The 6,912-nt window shown below is 42.5% G+C and overlaps 1 protein-coding gene and 1 long non-coding RNA gene across 3 annotated transcripts in view; both read right to left on the bottom strand.

Annotated features, from left to right (window-relative positions):
• The window catches only part of RAB27B (RAB27B, member RAS oncogene family), a 787,666-nt gene that overhangs the window by 260,124 nt on the left and 520,630 nt on the right, over window positions 1-6,912 (bottom strand). The gene's annotated exons all lie outside the window — the stretch shown is intronic.
• On the bottom strand, window positions 2,801-3,556 carry LOC144819318 (uncharacterized). Its single transcript, XR_013607289.1, has 3 exons — window positions 3,478-3,556; window positions 3,304-3,388; window positions 2,801-2,928 (listed from the first exon to the last, which is right to left on the bottom strand). It is a non-coding gene; the product is annotated as an uncharacterized LOC144819318 (long non-coding RNA).

Raw genomic sequence — 6,912 nt, 5'->3', positions numbered from 1 at the left:
TGGGTGTGTGTGGCTGGCTCTGGGTGTGTGTGGCTGGCTCTGGGTGTGTGTGGCTGGCTCTGGGTGTGTGTGGCTGGCTCTGGGTGTGTGTGGCTGGCTCTGGGTGTGTGTGGCTGGCTCTGGGTGTGTGTGGCTGGCTCTGGGTGTGTGTGGCTGGCTCTGGGTGTGTGTGGCTGGCTCTGGGTGTGTGTGGCTGGCTCTGGGTGTGTGTGGCTGGCTCTGGGTGTGTGTGGCTGGCTCTGGGTGTGTGTGGCTGGCTCTGGGTGTGTGTGGCTGGCTCTGGGTGTGTGTGGCTGGCTCTGGGTGTGTGTGGCTGGCTCTAGGTGTGTGTGGCTGGCTCTGGGTGTGTGTGGCTGGCTCTGGGTGTGTGTGGCTGGCTCTGGGTGTGTGTGGCTGGCTCTGGGTGTGTGTGGCTGGCTCTGGGTGTGTGTGGCTGGCTCTGGGTGTGTGTGGCTGGCTCTGGGTGTGTGTGGCTGGCTCTGGGTGTGTGTGGCTGGCTCTGGGTGTGTGTGGCTGGCTCTGGGTGTGTGTGGCTGGCTCTGGGTGTGTGTGTGTGGTAGTAATTGCTGTCTGCTGAGCTCGTCCGTAGGGTACAATAGGTCTCACATTTGCGAGAGATTAAGCTAATGGCAATGTAAATGACAATGCCATTTATTTATCTGTTTTCAAAACCAACACAAATACAAATTTTGGCATTTACAATGCCAATAGCTCTAACTTTTCCAAAGGCGAAACCATTGCATTGTAAATGCTTGTTTAATGAACTATTCATTAGTGAAGGTTTACCTGGCTTTTTGTTGATGGATAGTAGTATACCGTCTAGGGCTGATAAAACACGTTAGAATGTTTACAATGGCCTGGTAATAAACACAAGGTGACTTTGTTGTACCGTCCTAAGGGGAATGGTGCAGATGACAGAATGAACCACATGATTAAAGGCATAATACATCTACCACGTACAGGAATGAATGAAACCTTGCGATAGACCGCTAAAAAGGATGCTATGGCAGTACTGTCTGTCTTAACAAGAAACTACTGGAGAAAGTAAGTTTGTAACTATGTGAGTGCATGTTATTTATTTGAAAAGTATTATGATGAAAAACTAGGCACCAAGCCCACAAGGCACCTGGGATATGTTTATGGCTATGCCAGTGAGAAGCCCCATAAGCAAAAGTATCTCCTTTTTTTGTGTAGGCACACATTTTGACTGTTTCAGTGATATTTTTATTGTTATTTGCGAGGTCAGAAAAACACTAGAAACAAGGGAGAGTTTGTGTGCATGTGTAAACTGAAGTTTGGCTGATGGTCTGCGTGTATTTACCTTTGGCTGGCATTTTCCTGGCGGTGTGTGTAGACCTGCACTTGGCTAATGGTGTGGGTAGACTCATGCTTGATGATGGTGTGTGCAGATTGGCGCTTGGCTGGCTGTGCATGGATGGTGCTTGGCTGCAAGTCCGGACTGGCCGTACCTGGCACCAGACATTTACACGGTGGGCTGCAGCGGTGGGGGACAGTTTTCTGGCCTTGGGGGACAGTTTTGTCACAGGGGCCCGGTTTTGCAGCTGTGCTGCAATATCAGGCCCCAGTAACAAAAGATGGAGCTGTGCTTTTTACTAGCACCCAGTAAAACCACCCTCCGCCCCCTCCACCCCTGGGTCGGTCGAGCAGCACTCTGCCAGGGCTGGTTGCTGTTCCCAGTACCGCCCTGCTTGGCCAGAAATGTGTGTGGATGGGCTTGGCTGGCAGTGTGTTTTGATGGCGCTTGGCTGGTGGTGTATGTGGATGGTTATGTGCATAGATGGTGGTGTGTGTACTGACTCTTAGCTGTCAGTATGGCTTGCATGGATCCCCCAGCATTTTCTTACCCAGAATCCCCTGCAAACTTCAAATTTACTTACAAAGTCACACTTTCCTCAAATTTCCATGTGGGTAAGTTGTAAAATCACTGCGCAGGCACAAATTTCCTACTACCCAGCATTCTCATTGGTCTCCACAAAAAAATTATACCTCACCTGTTTGGATGACAAAAGTAGCGTCAGCCTAAAAACGTATAAACAAACCGCCATTTTGGACCTGCTTTGAGCACTCTCAATCTCTACACGTTTTTGGGCCTTCCATGTCATAGGCACTTGGCCAATCCACACAAGTTAGTTATCATTTTTATAGGGAGACTGAGGGGGAACGCTGAATGGTAGGAATTTGTGCGGTGCGGTGAACCCACAACTTTCTCACACAGATATTAGAGGAAAAGTGACTTTTTAGCTAAATTTGAGGTTAACAGATTTTTGGAAGGAAAATGTTGTGGGGTCAATGCAAGCCACACCTCCCTGGACTCCCACCGTATCTAGTATTCTGAAATGTCTGAGTTTTTTTAGGTTCCCCTAGATGTCTGAAATTAACAATGTTCCCCCATGGTCAATACATAATTCATTTTCTGGCTTAGCTCTCAAAATTCAACAATTAACATTTCATTTAGTACAGAAACAACAACATTTTATCTTTCATTTAAATATCTTTTATTTCTTTTTTTGAATGTGAATTTTATCAAAATTATTTAAAACAGTTTCTCATTTTGAATCTTTTTTCATACTGATCAGTTCATTAACATTTGTATTAATCCAAGACAGTTTAGACAGTGCAGAAATGAATAGCATAGTTTATATAATCCAAAATATATTGTTTATTCTAAGAAATAAGTAAGAAAAACAACAATAACCCTGTTACACACACTAACTAACTTACATACATATCATTCATACCGTTTCACACTCTTGCAAATCCAAAAACAATCTCTAAGTTTGGGATGACACAGATCTTATATGTTTCCTAACGCCAGGTCTACGCGCGTTTCGGTGGGTTGAAACCACCTTCCTCAGGACCAGCTTAGAAATGGCTTTATCCTTTCATCCTCATGTGAGTGCAGGGTATCTGAAATTTTAAAAAAAGGTACAATGTAGTATTCCTGTAACTAAACCCCTATTGAAGGATGTAACTCTTCTCAAATAATCTTTTGTGCACTATATACAGATCATTATGACATTAGCTTAGAGACATCTAATCACACCAAGAGGAAGTGGCACCATGAATATACATCTATTCTTTTTGTATTTAAAACCTGAAAGTACATCTAGCGAAGGCAATCCTATATTACCCCTGTATTCTATTTGTACTCACAGAGGCTCATAAAATACTGGCGGTTTACGTATGTTACATATTATGAGAGTACTGATTCAAATGGTTTCACCTATTTATACTGATTACAAATCGAACGTTGTCACTATTATTTACAATTAATATTCTCACCTTTTACAATGTTACTGCAAATCAGTGTGGGCCATTTCCAAAATATTTTCAATGGCAGTCTGTATTAAAAATCCAGTTATCCCACCTAAACAAGAAGTGAAAGTATCATATGCTTGTTGTTATTCGCTTAGTTATAAGCGTTATTGGTATATATGGAGAAAAGATGTTTCTTACCACTAATCTTTCAACAATGGCCCTGTGTGGGACTGCTTATTGTTCCCTTGTTTCTGTTGCAGTTTATTCTTGTAAATTTTCTAGGTAAAGGTGATTGTATCATTATATCATCCATATTTTAATTGTTGCACTAATAGAGGACAATCTAAATCAATTCTTACCACAATTGTTTTATCTTCTGCGTTATGGGGCCTATTCTTTCCTTTTCTTTGCCAGCAGAGCGCAGGTTCGAATATCTTTATTTTTGTGATTCGTTTACTATTTATCCTAAAAGGTAACAACGAATAATTAGTATTCTTGTTCTTCCTTTGTTATGGGTGATGAATTAAATCAATACAAGTGACCAACCTGGGTAGAACTTGTAATGAAGCCAGCCATAAATTTTCTTTATATTCCACCTGTCAAACGATCAACCTAGCTTCTCTATGCATCGCTTTCAGGATTATTCCAATTTCTACGTCAAAGAGATAAAAAAAGGGACATTTTTATCATTATTGGATTGTTTCCATTTTTGTTTTGGGAATTGCAAACATGCACGTTTATATCTTCCTCCCCCTCGAATACATGTGGGTTACAAACCTATGGAATTCGTCATCTTTACTCGCATAGCCCCTCGCATGTCTTACTTAGGTGGAGTCATGCTCCTTCTATCTATACTCAGTGCTACCTGAAACTACTATTGTATAAGGGGCGTTTGAACTTTACCCGACGTGCCGAGTGTTTCTAAATAATGTATTTATTTTTTTTAATATATTTTTATTGCAGAATCAGGAATGAACAGGTCCAACAGGCCAACCTACACACCGACGGTCCCCAACATTCAGTATGATAGCAATACAATACACAGCCGATTAGCCCACATCCCGGAGGCTGGGCGGCGCTTCCATGAACCAATTCGCTGGAGGTACCTCGGTGCGTGCCCTATTCGGGCCATAGGTCAATTGTAACACATCGTATCTGCTTTTACCCCAGAACATCCAACCCATCCCGCTCCATCTAGCCCTAGGCCACTCCACTGTCGCTTCTTTAAATCGTCATTACGACCTCCCAGGGCCACCCGGTTCCGGGAGGCTGCAGCTGGCCGGCAAACCACCCCTTCCTCCGATTCCCTCCCAGTACCCCCCCCCCCCCACCAACTGCTGTGTTTCTAAATAATGTATGCAACAGATATTTTCTAAACTCCAGACAACCCACTTTGCCTTGCTCACTTTAGATGTGGCATGTCTCTTGATCGAGCCCTACTTCTTTGTCGAGCATTAGATTAATAAACGCCCAATACAATTTAGCGATTCCAGATTTATTAAAATGACGATAACCCAAGTTTTTTTCCACACGAGCGAATTCGCGGTGCTTACCTGGTTACAATATGACATCCCGCATATGTGGTTTTCCTGCCTGCTCTCACTTTCTGTGGCCTGCGCTGTTGCTAGTTCTGGTACGAACTTAAGTAGCGTCCACAACTTCCCGCCATAGATGTTTGCGTCGTTATGCCACCCCGGAAGGAATCGTCTCAGTTTCCGGTTTGGATCTCGGCGCCATTTTTAGACAGGATCAGATTAATACTTAGCTAGTAGTGGTGAATCATTGTAGGCGCCATCTTTGCATGGTCGATATTATATTCTCTCCAAGCTATTGATGCCATTAAGATACTATGTGTTTACAACAACTCAGTGTTAGATATCATAAGTCTGTTTTCACATTGGTTCTCTTTCAATGAACTAAATTCTGGATGGCAATCATTATTTCGGTATCCTGATACTATCTCACCATTGCTTATTTTTATGCTCTTTCGCATTATACAGATTGTCTACTTAAGTGCAAAATCATATTATGAACTCACATTATCGATAAATTATGGATTCCCTATTTATGTACTGAAACCCAGTTGCACTGCTTATTAAGATTAGCATAGATTCAATGTCTTGATTTATGTATGTTTGGTGACAAACCAGGAAATATTTTCATTCAGTCCTTTGCGAATACTGTCGAACTGGAAAATCCAAAAACTCTCGCGTTTTTTTCGAGTGTGCTCCATGGTTTGACCTAATCTGAGTTGGACTTTCTCCAAAATACACCACCGCAGATCACTTTCATTATGGTTGAGATCTATACAGTGTTGTACCAATGGTGCTGATATTTTTTTCAATCTGACTGCAGATTTATGTTCGCTAAATCTGATGCGGAATTCCCTGCCTGTTTCTCCAATATAAGCAAGGCCGCAGGGGCACAAAATTATATATACAACATTGCTACTCCTACAGTTTGTTAATGATCTCAGAGTTACTTCAAAGTTGTTATAGTTGATTGATTCAGTTGTGATTGCTGCTTCGCAGGCATGGCATGATCCACACCTGTGGTTACCTAGTATAGGACTTTGTCCTGTTATTGATCTCTGTGTGTTCCTTATTTTCTGTTTGTCCCTAGTGTGGACCAGCCGGTCTCTTAGGTTTTTATTTCTCCTGTAGGCTACCAGGGGTTTAGTTCCAAAATTCTCACTCTCTTCTGTTTCCAATATACTCCAGTTTTTATTGATTATATTCTTAATTTTATAATTCAATGAGGAGTGATTGATAACACAAGTAATACGGTCGGCAGGTTTCCTTTTTGTGCCACTTAATAATGAGTCCCGATCAAAATATTTTGCTCTTTTAAAGGCTTGCCGAATTGAGAGCTAAGCCAGAAAATGAATTATGTATTGACCATGGGGGAACATTGTTAATTTTTGATTTATAGTGTAATCCTCTCTTTTCCCCGGTCATAAAAGCATCCATAGAGGGGGTCCCATATTCTATATATCCCCTAGATGTCTGCAAACCAAGGACCAAAAACACAGGTGCCCAACTATCGATCACAAAACAACCTGGTTTTTCAGGCGGTTTATCTGTGTTTTTGGTCCCGGGCTCAGCAGCCATCTAATGAAACCTACCAAACCCAAACATTTCTGAAAACTAGACACCCTGGTGTCCATGGAGGTATGGGTTGCACTGACCTCAAACATTTTCCTATCTAGAATCCCCTGCAAACCTCAATTTTAGCTGGATTTTTTTTTTCTCTCACATTTCTGTATAGGAAAGTTATGGGATCACCGGGCTGACCCAAGTTTCCTACCACCCAGCGTTACCCCAGGTCTCTGGATAAAACTGGCACCTCAATCGTGTGGATGGGCCAAAAACATAGGGATTAAGGGTACAGCACAGCGAATTCCAATGCTACATTTAAAAAAAAAAAAAGCTTTTAGCAGATTCTGCATTGGGCAGCCACACAAATGAGGTATCATTTTACTCGGGAAACCGAGGGGAACGCTGGGTGGTAGGACACATGTGCCGGCACAGTGATGCCACACAAAAATGTGTGGAAAATTTGCTTTTTTCAGCTAAATTTTAGGTTTGCAGCGGCTTCCGGGTAGGAAAATGTTGGGGGATCCACTCAAGCCAT

The sequence above is a fragment of the Lissotriton helveticus genome, chromosome 2_1, assembly GCF_964261635.1.
Source record: "Lissotriton helveticus chromosome 2_1, aLisHel1.1, whole genome shotgun sequence".
Classification (NCBI taxonomy): domain Eukaryota; kingdom Metazoa; phylum Chordata; class Amphibia; order Caudata; family Salamandridae; genus Lissotriton; species Lissotriton helveticus.
The sequence above is the reverse complement of the archived record's forward strand: the minus strand, read 5'-3'. Positions and strand labels throughout refer to the sequence as shown.